Below are 18,080 nucleotides of genomic sequence, written 5' to 3'. Positions count from 1 at the left end.
AATTAGTTTTCCTTTTTGAAAATAGTCAAATTATTTAATTTTAACAAAAATACTAATTAAAACATTATCTTTTTAATAATGTTGATGTGGCAACTCATGTAACAGTTTATGTTTACTTCATATTGACATAGTATTATTTGTTTTATATGTCACATCAATAAATAATTTACAATTTATAAATATAAAAAATTCAATAAAATAAAATAAAATAAAATAAAAAGTTGATAAAACTTTTTAAAATATAGCATGAAGTACACGTGAAAGATTATGTAGGCTACCATGTTTTAGAATTTAATGTTTTAGTCAATACTTCCGTTAGAAACATCGACTCTTTTTAAAAGGTTAAATTCAAGTTTTTTTAAAAAAAGGTTGAGATCAAATTTAGCTTGAGGAAAAGTAAGGACTAGATTGATAAAAATATAAGCGTTAATGATTAAACTTATCATTATGCCAACATATTGCCCTTACAAGCATGACATCTACTAACTAATAGGGTAAACTACACAAATAATCATCTAACTATCAAAAAAATTTCAATTTAAGCATCTAAAATAAAAAGTTTGCAATTTAAACATTCATGCTACATAGTTTGGTCATTTTAGTCACTCTCGTTAAAATCACAAATGGCAAGCTGATGTGGCGGTTAAAAGTCAGTATAATAACAAATTTAACCCTCGACTTTTATATATTATATCTATTTAGTCATAATTTTAGAAAATTAAACAATTTACAAATATTCTCAATTTGATCCTAATTCTAAAAAAAATTAAAAAATATATAAAAATACATAAGCATTTTCAAAAAATATAATAATAAATTTAAATTTTATATTAATATTAATATTAATATTTAAATAGAAATAATTATGTTAATATTAAATAAATAAATAAAAACCTCCCTTACCGTCTCTCCCTCTACCCCTGTCCTTCTCCCTCTTTGCTACTATAGTAAAAAACCCAGGTTTTAATGAAATTCATAAACAAAATACAAATGACCAAGCTCACTCTAGTTAATTTCTGACTAGGATCCCAACCTTTGAATTGTTAATATATTTTTCTAAAAATAAGAAATTTGTTTTGGTAGTTCCTATTCTTTTGTAGGTTGTTTCCTAATTTTAGGAGAAGTTTGTTATTAAAATTACCTATATAAAGGCTGTTATTTAATGAATAATATATATACAGTTTAACTTCCTCTCCTTTAAACTCTATTTTTTTATTAAAGTCCTTTATTCAATTTTAGCAAAAACTCTCAGTTAACAGTGGTTTTGAACCAAGTTTTATATATATATATATATAAAAGGCAGTAGCTTTTCATATTCAATAGCGTCTAAAAATTTCATGCAACTAATAATACCTCACTTTGTTAGTCATTATGATCACTAGAGCATGCTAATGGAGAATATTCTAAGATAAAAATAGTATTGACAAGTTATCTCGAATGGCATGCCAAAGTCCACAGCAACAATGTCAAACATAGAAATAGAGGGAATGAAGTTGAAGGATCTTAATACCAAAAACTACTTGTTTCATGCTATTGAATGTTTAATCTTGGAGACAATTCTTTATAAAGATACCTCTAAGCACATTTGGGACCATATGAAGAAGAAATACCAAGGGTCAAGTAGTATTAAGAGGCAATAGTTTCAAGCTCTACGATCCGAATTCGAAAAATTGCAGATGAAGACTAAAGAATCAATTTCTATTTTTTTCTTAAGAACAATGGCAATAATCAACAAAATGCGAATCCATGATGAAAAGATTGAGGAAGTGGCTGTGGTTGAGAAAATTATGCGATCAATGACACCAAAATTTAAATATGTGGTCTGTTCTATTGAAGAATCAAAAGATCTTGACACTTTTTCTCTTGATCAGTTGTAAGGCTCTCTATTAGTTCACGAGAAGAAAATAGTTCAATAGGAAAAGGAGGAGCAAGCATTGAAAGCTTTTACAAATCACGTGTCTTCACCTAGTCAAGAGGTTGAGGTGCTAGAGTAAGAGGTCGAGGCAATAAAGATGGTGGCAGATATCATCAACACAATATGAATGATCAAGATTCATTTCAAGGTAGAGGCAAAGGATAGATTGTTTCCATTACATATAAAAAGTGTTCAAACCTGTTTGTAAGCCAAAGTAGATGAACCATCATGGTTATGGAACTTTCGATTTGGTCGTCTAAATTTTGGTGGACTAAAAACACTCCAATGGAAGAATATGGTGATAGGACTTCCTCAAATCACTATTCCAGTTGATCCAATATGCGAGGAATGTGTTGTTAGCAAACAACACCGATCTCAGTTTCCACAAGGAAAGTTGGGGAAAACAAATAAAGTGTTGTAGCTAATTCGCTCTAACATTTGTGGACCAATTAATCCAACATCAAATGGAGGAAGCAATATCTAATCACTTTTATTGACGATTATAGTCAGAAAAAAATGGGTGTTCTTCTTGTAGGATAAATTAGAAGCTCTCATGGTATTTAAAAGCTTCAAAGCTCAAGTTGAAAATGAAACAAAGAGTTTTATTAAGACATTGCGAATTGATCATGTAGGAACTCAAAGGAATTTGAGACATTTTGCACTAGACAAGGCATTCGAAGAAAACTCACCATTGTATACACAATACAGCAAAACGATGTATCAGAAAGGAAAAATCAAACTATTCTCAACATGGTGAGAAGCCTGTTGAAAAAGGGGAATATTTTGAAGACTTTCTAGGCAAAAGATATAAACTGGAGCATTCATGTTTTTGAACAGAAGTCCCACCTTTTCTATTCAAAACATGATGTTGAAGGAAGCATGGAGCAGTAGAAAACTAGCCGTAGATGACTTCAAAACTTTTGGATGTGTCGCGTATGTACATGTTTTGGATCAGAAAAGTAGAAAGCTTGATGATAAGGGCAAAAAATGTAATTTTTTGTGTAAGTGAGACAACCAAGGCATACAAATTGTTCAATTCGCTCACTAAAAAAATCATCATCAACAGAGATGTCATTTTTGATAAAAATGCTACATGGAATTAGACTGAAAATGATGTTAAAAAATAAGAAATCCCCACAAATTTTAATAGTGATAAAGATAAAATTGAAGTTGCAACTCAAGAGTCAAATTCAAATATAATTGATCATCACACGCATCTTTCTTGTGAAAATCAACTAGATAATGATGTAGCCATCCATGAATCTTCAACCAAGAAAGCGACTAGTTGGATGATCAATTATGTAAGTGGAGATATATTATCTGGTGATGATGATAAAATTGCCCATTTTGTTTTGTTTGCATATTGTGATCCTCTTATATTTCAAAAAGCTGTCAAAGAACAAAAATGGCAAAAAGCCATGAAAGTGGAGATTAACTCAATAGAAAGAAGCAACACTTGGGAGCTGACAGAACTTCTAAAAGGGCAAAATGTAACCTCTTAAACCCGACCTAGACGTTATGACCGAATCTTAAAGATCACATTGGCCATGTGAATGGCGCAGAAAACCATTTAACTAATTTCTAATTATCGTCTTTAATTTTAAAATATCATCTTGATTTACTTTGAAAGAGGCCATATATTGTCTATAATTTTCCTTTTGAAAGAGTTCGCCAAAACTGTCTATCTTTTAGAAAAATTCAAGTATTGATAGTTTTCATAAAATGTAGTTTTCAATTAAAACATCGTAGCGGACAATTTATATATTTCAAAACTTGTTCGTCATTTTGAAAATGTAGATATAATATAACTTGTAAACCATCAGTTTCATGAGCAAGTAGTGTTGAGTTTTGGAAATAGTGTATCGAGTTTGAAAACACTATCATTGAGTTGGATTAACCTTCTTGTGAAAAATTCATCATTTAATTATTATTTGATAAAAACCTCTTAAGTACTAGTTTAAAAATGAATGTCATGCAAAACCATCCAAAAATCACAATAAATCCAAAGCCCAAAAGAAAGTTCAAGTCCAAAACCAAAGTCCAAAGAAATTAAACACATCCCAAAATAATGAATACCAAAAATATAGTTTTCTGAAAAATGACCGAGAGCACATCTGTAGCCGAGCCTATCTTAACCTCAATTATTATTTGAAAAATCAGAATTTAAAGGGGTGAGCTTAAAAAGCCCAGTGTAGGTTACAAATCATAATAGCATAATTTAACACATAACAACAATAGTGTAAACAGATCATGAACATGCAGAACAATGAGTCGTAAAATCATATTTATCATAATGCATAGTGATGATGTCAATGAAACACTTTTTCAAAAATCAGTGCAGATTTTCAGAAATAAGTCCTACCCATCTCTGCTACACACCATAATGAGTTCCCTAAAATTCGTCCATCCAATAACACACCAATAATATGGACAAGCCACCGAATAATGCAGTCGAGCTACTAGAAATAGAATATTGTCATTGAGCCACTATATAATTTGCAAATATACTGCCAGATATAGAATATTGTGGTTAAGCCACCAGAAATTCGCAGTTATACTATCAGATACTTCCTTCGTACATATTTTCCAACCCTATGTATGTGATATGGCATACAAAATAGATTTTCAGTAGACATGCTTTACATGCAAATTCAGATCTCAATACGACTTTCATAGTGGTATGCTTAACATGCTAATCAGAATCAGAAATATGACATGCTTAACATGCGAGTCAGAATATTAGATTATTATCATGTTTATCATGTGAATCAGAATATCAATATTTCAATATCATGTTTATCGTACATACATATTCAAATCTCCATATATCACATATCATGGGTATTAAGAATAACATATTATCACATTTAAAAGAAAAATCACCAAATCACATATCAACAACACATATCTGAAGTTTCAGAAACACTTACTTGGAATCCTTTTTTATCGAATTTTATCAATCCTTATGAATACTTAATGTCTTCGCCCAATATCACATTTTAGAAACTTATTTAAACATCAATTAAATATTTCTCCAATATAAACATTTTATATTGATTAATTATAATATTATTTATTTAAATCAAATAGGTCTCCATACCTGATTTCGCAATTTCGATAGCAACAACTCTGTTTCCACTCTAAGGGAGGAGATCGAATCTTGAATCTTAATTGACTAACAAACGTACTCTTCAAAGCAATGGGGTACGGATTTGGGATTTACGAATTTCAATAAAATTAAAAGGATAAGGGCTTCACAACTTCCCACGATGAGTCGATTAAAGAAGGGGTTTGGCACTATCAGAAAATAATAAGATGTAAAATAGAAAATAAAAAATAAAATGGGAAGTAACCATTAAATAAACAAAAAAAATCAGAATTGGATGCTCAGAAAAATTGATTACGAGTAGAGAAGGAGAAAAGAAGAAAAATAGAGAATTTTTGTGGTGGCTGATGGCTGTGATATGGTGGAGGTGCGGCAGCCTTGTGTGGTGGTGGAGTGGAAGAGAAATAAGGATAAAAGGGTGTCCAAGGTGGTAAAAAGGAAGAAAATGGAGAGTATTATGGGAATGTTGACCTTGTAATCAAGGAAAGAATCTTCCCTAGTATGGTAATAAGAGTTGGATGGCAAGAGTGTCCACACATTGCTCAAATTGTCAAAAATTTTAATTAAAAATGTGTGCTTGTGGGAGCTTGAACTTGGGACATTTTGGAAACAAATGACACACTTAACCACTAAGCTATTTAACTCATTGTGACATAAACTAGCGCTAAATAATAAATAAAATCTAAGACATGACAACTTTACCCCCCTTAAATTAAATTTTGTCCTCAAAATTCACCTCGTCCAAACAAGTGAGGGTAGTGGCGACGTATCGAATCCTCAGGTTCCCAAGTGGCTTCGCTAACACCATGGTTTTGCTATAAGAACTTCACTAGAGGAGTTTGGTTTCTCCTCAATCTCTTGACCTTGCGGTCCATAATCTGTACTGGCTCTTCTTAATAAGTTAAACTTGGTCTCACCTCGACCTCACCGATCGGAACCATGTGGGATGGATTAGAATGATATCCCCTCAACATAGAAACATGGAACATGTCATGAATGTGGTCTAGTTCCAAATGTAACTCTAATTTGCAAGCCACCGGTCCAACCCTCTTATGAACTCTATACAGTCTAATGAACCTCGGGCTCAGCTTGCCCTTGCATCCTCAACATTAAACTTGATATCTCTCAGCTTTAAGTTGGCGTAAGACTTTTGTCGATTAGATGCTGCTCTCAATTGACCTTGAATTAGTTTTGCCATATTCTCCATCTTTTATGCCAAACCTAAGCCTAATACTTTATTTTCTCCAAATTCGTTCCAACACAGAGGTGTACGACACTTACAACCATACAGTGCTTTGTAAGGAGCCATTTGGATGCTCGACTAAAAACTGTTATTGTACAAAACTCGGCTAAAAACAAGTGTTCTTCCCAACTTCCATTGAAGTCAATCACACAACCCTTCAACATGTCCTCCAAAATCTGTATAACCCGCTCAGATTGCCCATCAGACTGGGGGTGAAAAGCTGTACTAAAATTCAATCGAGTTCCCAAAGCCTATTCAACTTTTTTCAAAATCAACATGTAAATCGAGGGTCCTGATAAAAAATGATAGAAATGGTACACCATGAAGCCTCACAATCTTGGAAATATACAATCTCACCAACTTATGCAAAGAGTAATCGGTATGGACAGGTAGAAAATATGCTGACTTGGTCAGTCGATACACTATAACCTAAATTAAATCTTTCTTAGCAGGTATCCAGGGTAACCCACTAACAAAATATATGGTCACACGCTCTCATTTCTACTGAGGGATCTAAATAGGCTTTAACAGACCCGAGGGAAACTGATGCTCAGCCTTAACTTGCTGGCATGTCAAACACTTACTCACATACTTGGTTACATCACGCTTAAGCCCTAGCCACAAATAAAATTCTCTCAAGTCTTGATACATCTTATTACTTCTAGGATGCATAGCGTATGGGCTACTATGCGCTTCCCGAAGTATAGACTACCTCAACTCTCGATCATCGGGCATACAGTATCTCTCATGGAAGTATAAAACTGTAATAGAATTAAGGCTAAAATTAGAATTCGTACCTTCCTCAACCTATCTGAATCGAGGCGCCAGAGACTTATTAATAGATTACTTCGATTGAATCTCATCCATTAAGGTAGGCCTTACTTGCAACTCCACAAGTAAACCTCCATCATCTGTCAAGCTTAATTTTACGAACATTGTCCTCAAATCAATCATCGACTTTCTACTCAGTGTGTCGACAACAATATTTACCTTTCTCGGATGGTACACAATGGTATAATCGTAATCATTGAACAGCTTAATCTATCTCTTTTGTCTCAATTTCAACTCCTTTTGGGTGATGAGATACTTAAGACTCTTGTAATCTGTGTAGATAATATACTTTTCACCATAAGAAAAATCCTTCCACAAACCTCCTATAGTAACCAGCCAAACCTAAGAAACTTCAAATTTCACTAACATTCTTAGGTTGTTTCCAGTCTAAGATTGCCTCAATTTTCTTTGGGTCGACACGGATAACTTTAGCCGATACCACGTGTCCCTGAAACATCACTTTGTGGATCCAAAACTCATACTTAATCAATCTAGCATATAACTATTTCTCTTAAAGAATCTGTAGAACCACTCTCAAATGTTCATCATGCTCTTTTTCAGACTTGGAGTAGATCAAAATGTCATCGATGAAGACCACAACAAACTAATCAAGGTAAGGCTGAAAAACCCAATTCATTAGGTCCATAAAGGCTAGTGAAGCAATCGTGATACCAATAGGCATCACAAGGAACTCTTAGTAACCATACGGAGTCCTGAAAGCGGTCTTAGGAATGTCCATCTCTTTCACTTTTAACTGATAATATACAGACCTTAAGTCAATCTTAGAGAACACCTTTGTACCCCTGAACTAATCAAATAATTCATCAATCTTCAATAAAGGGTATCTGTTCTTAATGGTCAACTTGTTCAGTTATCGATAATCGATACATATACTCATGGACCTATCCTTCTTCTTAACAAACTGAACTGGGGCTCCTCATGGTGTGTCGATCTAATAAATCCATGATCCAGAAGCTCTTGCAGTTGTGCCTTAAGTTCCACTAGCTCTTTGGGTGCCAAGCGATAATGATCAATAGACACCGGAGCTATTCCTGGCAACAAATCAATGCTAAATTCTACCTCACACTCAGGAGGTAATCTAGGTAACTCTTCTAAAAAGACATAGGGATAGTCTCTCACAGTATAGATATTCCCAATAGATGGCCCATTATCACTCGTATCTAGAATGTAAGCCAGATATGCCTCCCATCCTTTACATACCAACTTTTTAACCATTAGAGCGAAGATCACGTTAGATAAGTAATCTCTATGTTCCCTAACCATCACTATGTCTTTCCCAACTAGAGTCTTCAATGTAACCCTTTTTGTAGCACAGTCCAAACTGACTTGGTGTTCAACCATCCAGTCCATTCCAAAAATGAGATCAAATTCACTAAAGGGTAATTCCATCAAGCCCGCAGGAAATACCTCTCATTGAATCTTTAACAGATACCACTCATACATTTTATTAACAAAAATAGATTATCTTAAGGGACTAAGTATAATCACATTGCTAACAATATCCTTTACTTCAACTCCCAGTTTATCAGCCATTAAGCATGAAACTTATGAATATGTTGATCCAATGTCAATCAAAGCAAAATATGGTACATAATTAATAGTAAAAGTACCATCTATGACATAAATGGTGTCGCAATCCTCTCTGTGTCTAGCTGCGACCAATGCAAGCTGTCTAGTGTCAGCTTGGTTAGCACCCTGACCATGGGCTTTCTGTCTCTGCCCAACAACATTACCACCTTTATTCGGACTTTGACCTCATGGAGGCTACTGTCCAACTCTTTGATTTTGAGCACGGTTCTAATACGATGCTTACATCTGTTTATTTCAAAGTGGATAATCCTTAATTTATAATCCAAAGATCCACATCTAAGGTGAAACCTTAAGAAACACTTTGTCTCCCACCTGGTACTCAATATTTCTTCGTTTTAAGTCCGCATACGACTTCTGACGATCTGATGCTGCCTTCAAACTTTCACGAATTATTTTTACTTTCTGTTCAGCATCTTTAACCAAATCAACTCCGAAAATTTTACTTTCACCGAGCTCGGTCCAAAACAATGGCGTACGGCATTTACGCCCGTACAAAGCCTCATAAGGTGCCATCTTAATACTTGATTGAAAACTATTGTTGTAAGCGAATTCAATCAAAGGTAAATACCGCTCCCATGAACCACTAAACTCGAGGATGCAACATCTCAACATATCCTCAAGTATCTGAATTATCCGCTCGGATTGACCATCGGTTTGTGGATGAAAAGCGGTGCTAAAGTGCAACTTGGTACCCAAAGCTTCTTGCAATTTCTTCCAAAATCGCGAGGTGAATCTCGGATCTCTATCCGACACAATAGAAATCGGTACTCCGTGTAATCTCACGATCTGAGAAACATACAATTTAGCTAGTTTATCCAATGAAAAATCTGTACGTACGGGGATAAAATGAGCCGACTTAGTCAGTCTATCAATAACAACCCAAATCGCATCTTTCTTACTTGTCGACGATGGCAACCTAGACACAAAATCCATCGTGACTCGATCCCATTTCCATTCAGGTATCATGATCGGCTGAAGTAAACCCGTAGGCACTTGATGTTCTGCCTTTACTTGCTGACATATTAAACACTTCGAAACAAAATCGAAAATGTCTCGTTTCATGCCATGCCACCAAAACTGACGTCTCAGATCGCTGTACATTTTCGTACTACCCGGGTGAATCGACATTCGGCTACAATGAGCTTCGTTCAGAATCATCGAAATAAGTTCTGAATTTCTTGGAACACACAAACGATTTCTGAACCTCAAGCAATCGTCATCATCAACTTGAAACTCTGATTCCACATTCGGAACACATTCAGCCCGTTTTGCAACCAATTTATCATCGACCTTCTGAGCCTCACGAATTTGAGGAATCAATAATGGTTTGGCTTTTAATTCAGCTACTAAAACTTTGTCGGGTAGAACAGACAAGTGTACATTCATTGCTCGTAAAGCGAACAGTGATTTACGACTTAAGGCATCCGCAACCACATTAGCTTTTCCCGGGTGATAGTCAATGACAAGCTCATAATCCTTTAACAACTCGAGCCAACGTCTTTGTCACAGATTTAAGTCTCTTTGAGTCATCAAATATTTGAGACTTTTGTGATCCGAAAATACATGGCACTTTTCACCAAATAAGTAATGTCGCCATATTTTTAAAGCGAATACGATGGCAGCTAGTTCGAGATCATGGGTCGGATAATTTTTCTCATGTGGCTTTAATTGTCTCGACGCATAGGCCACAACTCGACCTTCTTGCATCAATACGCAACCTAACCCAAGTAGGGACGCATCACTATAAATGACAAACTCTTTGCCTGATTCGGGTTGGAGCTTCGGTCAAATAAGTTTTCAGTTGATCAAAACTTTTCTGACATTTTTCCGTCCATTCGAACTTTACATCTTTTTGAAGTAGCTTCGTCATCGGTGTGGCTATCATCGAGAAACCTTTTACAACCCGTCGGTAGTAACCGGCAAGTCCCAAAAAGCTCCGAACCTCAGTAATATTTCTCGGAGGCTTCCAGTTAAGTATGGCTGAAATTTTGTTCGGGTCAAGTCTAATACCCGATGCGGATACCACGTGGCCCAAGAAGCTAAACTCTCTTAACCAGAACTCACACTTACTGAACTTAGCATATAACTGCTTATCCCGTAAAATTTGCAACACTAATCTCAGGTGCTCAGCATGTTCGGTCTCATCTCTTGAATAGACTAAGATGTCATCAATAAACACAACTACGAACTGGTCCAAATACTGGCTGAAGATTCGATTCATCAAATCCATAAATACCGCAGGGGCATTTGTGAGCCCAAATGGCATCACTAAAAACTCGTAGTGGCCGTATCTCGTTCTGAAAGCAGTTTTGGGTATATCCGAATCTCGAATTCGCAACTGGTAATAACCCGATCTTAAATCTATCTTTGAAAACACTAAGGCTCCCTTTAGTTGATCAAACAAATCATCAATACGCGGTAACGGATATTTATTCTTTATCGTCACTTTATTCAGCTGGCGATAGTCAATGCACAACCTCATGGTTCCGTCCTTCTTTTTCACGAACAATACTGGTGCACCCCAAGGTGAGAAACTTGGTCGAGCGAAACCTCTATCAGTCAACTCTTGCAACTGAGCTTTCAACTCCTTTAACTCGGTTGGTGCCATACGATACGGAGCTATCGAAATTGGCGTAGTCCCCGGTACAAGCTCAATACCAAACTCTACCTCCCGCACAGGTGGTAAACCCGGTAATTCTTCGAGAAAAACATCCGGGTATTCACAAACCACTGGCATAGATTCGGGTTTCTTTTCTAACTCTTTGTCATTAAGTACATACGCAAGGTATGCTTCGCACCCCTTTTTTACATATTTCTGAGCCAACATTGATGATATTACAGCTGGCAACCCCTTTAAGTCCGTAGACTCAACTCGGATTATCTCGTTACTTGCACACCTCAAATCAATAGTCTTGCTTTTGCAATTCACAACCGCATCATGCACGGTCAACCAATCCAAACCAAGAATAACATCAAATTCATCAAACGGCAAAAGCATCAAGTCCACCGGAAAACAGGAACCTCGAATTACTAGGGGGCATTTCTTACACACTTTGTCGACAACCACGTAACGACCCAAGGGATTTGATACCCGAATTACGAACTCAGTAGACTCAATAGGTAAAGTCTTACTGGATGCTAAGGTTTCACATATATAAGAATGAGTAGAACCAGGGTTAATCAAAGCAATCACTTTAGTATCAAAGAGAGTAAAAGTACCCGTAATAACATCTGGCGAGGAAGCATCTTCGCGTGCGCGTATAGCATAAGTCCTAGCAGGAGCACGAGCCTCAGGTCTGGTCGTAGCATCTCTAGATCCTCTCTGACCACCACTAGCATTGCCTGTATTTCTGGATGGTCTACCTCGAGCAGTGGTAGCACCCGGTTTCCCGCTCTGATTTATATTCTGTTCAGACAACCTCGGGCAATCTTTAATGAAGTGGTCAACTGATCCGCACTTGTAACAGAGCGATCATGGAATCTACAACTCCCCGAATGCCATTTACCACAATACTGGCACTCCGCTCTGTCCCGACGATCATTTCCAACACTAGCGACCGAAGTGACTCGTGCACTCACAGGGGGTCGATCGCGATCTCGTCTAGAAAAGCCTGAAGTGTCTCTAGACCGGCCTAAGCCATCTCTAAATTTCTTCGATGACTGTGGGAAGGGCTTCCCCGAAGACCTCTTACGAAACTCTCTTGCTCCCACCTCAGCTTTTCTTTTCTCCATACTGAGCTCCTCGGCTTTACAAGCTCGCTCGACAAGTACCACAAATTCTCGGATTTCTAACATGCCAACATACATCTTTATGTCATCATTCAGTCCATCTTCGAAACGTTTACACATCACAGCTTCTGAAGAAATGCATTCTCGCGCATATCGACTAAGCCTCACAAATTTTCGTTCATAGTCGGTAACCGACATGGAACCTTGTTTGAGTTCAAGAAATTCCTTCCGTTTTTGGTCAATGAATCTCTGACTGATATACTTCTTTCGAAACTCGGTTTGGAAGAATTCCCAAGTTACTTGCTCTCTAGGTACAACAGAAGTCAATGTATTCCACCAATAGTAGGCAGAATCACGTAGCAAGGAGATAGTACACTTTAGGCACTCATCGGGTGTGCAAGATAGCTCGTCGAGTACCTGGATAGTGTTGTCCAACCAAAATTCAGCTTGCTCGGCATCATCGCTGTCCGTAGCTTTAAATTCAGTAGCCCCGTGTTTTCGGATTCTATCAACTGGGGGCTTATTTGACCTTATTTGGTCCGTTACCGGAGGTATTGTAGGTGCGGGGGTGGTATTTGTCAGGAATGGAGGTTGTGGAACAGCCGTATTAGTTCGAATGTATTGGTTGAACCAATGATTCATCATGCTATAGAAAGCTTGTCTAGCCTCATCATTCGGATTACTAGCAATAGGATGAGAGTCCGCCGGAGCTGTCCCTTGTGCGGGAGCAGGCGCTACACTCTCAAGATCATCAGCTACCGCTCGATCGGGATCCATTACTATAAATTAACACATTTGCAAATGTCAGAAATCACCACACTATCAAATAATCACATAAAATGGCATGTATAGCTAGACCCAACGCATTTCGGTAGTCCTAGAATCGACTAAACCGTAACTCTGATACTAATAAAATTGTAACACCCCGTACCCGAGACCGTTGCCAGAGTCGAACCCGAGGTGCTAACGACTTAATTCATTTACTTTTACAGTCCATTTTAAAAATTTCCAGGCAGTTGGCTAACTGTGTCACTGTCACCTTAAAAATCATATCTTGAGCTCTAAAACTCGAAAATCAGTTTTGTAATTTTCCCATGAAACTAGACTCATATGTCCATCTACATATTTTTTTCTAGAATTTTTGGTCAGGCCAATTAGTACAGTTTATTAGTTAAAGTCTCCCCTGTTACAGGGTGCGACTACACTGACCTTCATGCATTACGATTTGGACATCTCCCTGTACAGGGATTCAATACTGATGACGTTTGTTTCTATAGAAACTAGACTCAAAGTGGAATCTATAAATATATGGCATGACTTCTAAATGTCTCTGGTTAATTTATAATGAATTTCCAAAGTCAGATCAGGGGATCCAGAAACCGTTCTGGCCCTGTCTCACGAAAACTTTAATATCTCATAATATACTTTTCATATGAACGTTTCGTTACTTTCCTATGAAAATAGATTCATCAAGGTTCGATTACATAATTTGTTCACTATTTAATTCCATTCCTACTATTTTTAGTGATTTTTCACATCCACATCACTGCTGCTGCCAGCATCTATTTTTAAGGTAAACTTTACCTATTTCATGATCCTCCATGGATCAACTAGGGTTTGTCATACATATTCCAAAAGTGATCATGAATAACCATTCCCATGGCTAACCGTTACCAACATTTCCATACCTCTCGACGGACAACATACAAAACGATTATAATGCTATGATCAAAGTATATTTAAGCCATTTTCGCATGGCTATCCAAATTTACACAAAACCGAAGGGTACATGACCAACAACAAAAGGGTAGTCCTATACATGCCATTTCAAAGTTCAACCAAAAGTGTACCAAAAGGGGCTTTGATAGTGTGGGCGACTTCGACTTCAAAATTCCCGAGTCCGATAGCTGAAGAACCAAAATCTATAAAACAGAGAATTAAATAAACGGAGTAAGCATTAAATACTTAGTAAGTTTTGAGCAAAGAATTTAAGCGCAACTGAAGTAGAGCATTTATATAACTAAACGGATAATTCCATATATACATATTCTCAAATCATTCCTACTTCACATTCCAATCCTTATATTCATACAAAAGATCAACTTAGCCAAAGGCCGGAAACTCATTAATCGACTGAGCGAATAATATTTAAACGGAATCATTACTCAAATGCATATACGTAGCGTACCTCATCGTTGGGATTTCACGAGCGTATTAATTGAAATTATTACAGCAAGGTCGCTCATTCCCAACCAAGTACCTTCGGGGTTTAGCCAGATATAGCTACTCGCCCAAATGCCTTCGGGACTTAGCCCGGTCATAGTAACTCGCACAAATGCCTTCGGGACTTAACTCGGTCATAGTAACTTGCACAAATGCCTTCGGGACTTAACCCGGTTATAGTAACTCGCACAATTACCTTCGGGACTTAGCCCGGAATTAGTCACTAGCACAAATGCCTTCGGGACTTAGCCCGGTTATTATCCGAATATCCATACACATATCAACAAATTATGACACATCTATATTCCAATTTCATAACTGGAATTCAAACGCAATCACTTATCAAGCATTATCATTTTCGGCTCAATAGCCACATACAAGAGCATGATTTTGATTTACTTAAGACATGATCTAATCGAATCATAATTTAAGCTCCATTACTCAAAGACTTACCTCGGATGTGGTCGAACGTTTTCAGCGGCTATTCGATAACTTTTTCCTTTCCCTTATCCAACTGTGGTCCTCTAAGCTCTTGAGCTAATTCAAACAAATTTAACTTATTAAAGTCTCATTATGCTAGCTTATGGCGGAATATGACAAGGAGTTTGATTGGTCATATGGCCACCTTCTAGCTCAACTATACAATGGTCATATGCATTTTTAATCACATCAAGCAATTTAATACAATTCATTCGAACATCAAAAGAAAACCTCAAGGTACTTAGCCGATATATACTTTAGGCATTAGAGTCACATATATATATGGAATCATGAATCAAACTCAACATTTTAGCTAATATTTCCCCCTTGGCCGAATTTTCTAAGCCAAGACAAAAGCATCAATATGCTTGCCTCTAACCAAATACATGCAACACCAATCTTCTTCCTATGGCCGAATATGCATGTCTATGTTGAGGCCGATTATATACTTAATACCACACGTAAATGGCATACATTTTACTAACTAATGCATTACATATTATAACTCAATACGCATCCATCATTTACTCCATAACCGAAGCACCATCATGTGTAAGTATATACCTTGAGATAATATATATAGGTCATACCAATATATCATGTGCAATCATATATATATATGTGCAAGAGCCGAATCACAAATTTGATTATAACCAAATTTAAACATATATCCAAAACATAAATCTTACCTACCATGCAATAAGCATAAATCACACTTATGGATATAACATGGCCGGTACTTCCAACAACACCAAATAAAAATATACTTCATGGATCCAAGGTAGAACCAAGAAAGAAACTCATAATCATCAAGATGTAAGCAACTACCATTGTTCATCTAGATTTAGCATGAAACACAACCATCACCCTTATTAATCTCCATAGCCGAAAACCTTACTTATTCCAAAATCACAATTTCAACATGGGTTACCAACAATAACTTGATATCTCACTCAAAATCAACTAGGATTTCAAGAACTAGTATCAACTTCCTTACCTTAATATCGACCTAAGATGACCGATTGCTTCACTCCTTCCTTCCTCCTCTCAATTCGGCCAAGAAGAACCAAAGAACACAACTTGTTTCCTTTCTTCCTTAGAACATTCGGCCAAGAGAAATGAAAAAAAGATGGACACTTTTTTTTTGTTTTCTTTCTTACATTCACGGCAATGGGGAGGGGGAGAAACAATCACACACATTCTTTCTTTTTTCCATTTCTTTATTACCCATACTCCTTATTTTATTGTTCCTAACATACATCACTAACATAACATGTTTGTGACATGTTTCCACTCATACCATGGCCGGCCATTATGCCTTAATTTGGGTAAATTGACATACAAACCCATCATTTTCACAATATGCATTAATAGGCCACTTTGCATTTGCCTAGCACATTTCTAAATTTTCTCACATAAGTCCTATTTGATAAAATTCACTTACAATTAACAAAATTCAAACATGAAATTTTCACACATGCACATGTACATATAATGAGCATCAATTATGACGGTTAATTATTTTTATGACTCGGTTTAGTGGTCCCGAAACCACTTCCCGACTAGGGTCACAATAGGGCTGTCATAGTCCCACAGTTTTCAAATCCACATTGGGCCCCAACAACACGTTGTAGTACCCTAAGCATAGTTTGCGATACAACACCATCAACAGGCTTCAAATAATCCTCCTCCACAGTATACGTATTCTCGACCTGATCAGCCATTGGCTCGGGTTCAGTCACGGGCTTAGGTGTGCGCACTCGTGACGTAAAGAAATCAATTTGGGTTCCTAGACCCTACTCTCCTCGAGCTCTCATACCCTTAGTACGAACACCTTGAGTACTCATCTTTTGTTATCGAATTCTTAAGTTTTATGCAATTTTATCTATCAATTAGAAATGAGCCTTTATTATCAATTCAGAATATTTCAATTCTTAAGTTTCATCACTATAGTATCGGTATCTATAGTTTTTAGTATCTAAGTTTCATAATCTATATTATTCTATAGTTTCACAATAAGAATTCACTAAGGCAGAAGTACTTATCTAGGCCAACTTTAGAGTCTCAGATTTTCAGAATAAAATAATTTTTTTAACTAAGTCATGGATTTTACCCAAAATACCATTTTTGACAAATATACATGTATTTTTGAAAATATATCACAGCTCGAGTTTTTAATCTGGGCTCTATACCACTAAATGTAACCTCTTAAACCCAACCTAGACGTTATGGTCGAATCTCGAATATTACATTTTCCAAGCTAATGGCACAAAAAACTGTTTAACTATTTTCTAATAATCATCTTTAATTTTAAAAAGTCATCTTGATTTGTTTTAAAATAGGCCATATATTGTCTATAATTTTCCTTTTGAATGAGTTCGTTGAAATCATCTATCTTTTAAAAAAATTCAAGTATTGATAGTTTTCAGAAAATGTAGTTTTTCGTTAAAATATCGTAGCGGACAATTTATACATTTCAAAACTTGTTCATCATTTTAAAAATGTCGATATAAATAACTTGTAAACCATCAGTTTTGTGAGCAAGTAGTATTGAAATTTGAAAACAGAGTATCAAGTTTGAAAAAACTATCTTTGAGTTGGATTAACCTTATTATGAAAAATTCATCATTTAATTATTATTTGATAAACACCTCTTAAGTATTAGTTTAAAAACGAACTTCATGCAAAACCATCCAAAAACCACAATAAATCCAAAGCCCAAAAGAAAGTCCAAGTCCAAAATCAAAGTCTAAAGCAATTAGACACATCCCAAAATAAAGAATACCAAAAATATAGTTTTCTGAAAAATAACCAAGAGCACCTCTATAATCGAGCCCATCCTAACCTCAATTATTATCTGAAAAATCAGAATTTAAAGGAGTGAGCTTAAAAAGCCTGTGTGGGTTGCAAATCATAATAACATGATTTAACACATAACAACA

This window comes from Gossypium hirsutum, chromosome A02 (assembly GCF_007990345.1).
Source record: "Gossypium hirsutum isolate 1008001.06 chromosome A02, Gossypium_hirsutum_v2.1, whole genome shotgun sequence".
Classification (NCBI taxonomy): Eukaryota; Viridiplantae; Streptophyta; class Magnoliopsida; order Malvales; family Malvaceae; genus Gossypium; species Gossypium hirsutum.
The sequence above is the reverse complement of the archived record's forward strand: the minus strand, read 5'-3'. Positions refer to the sequence as shown.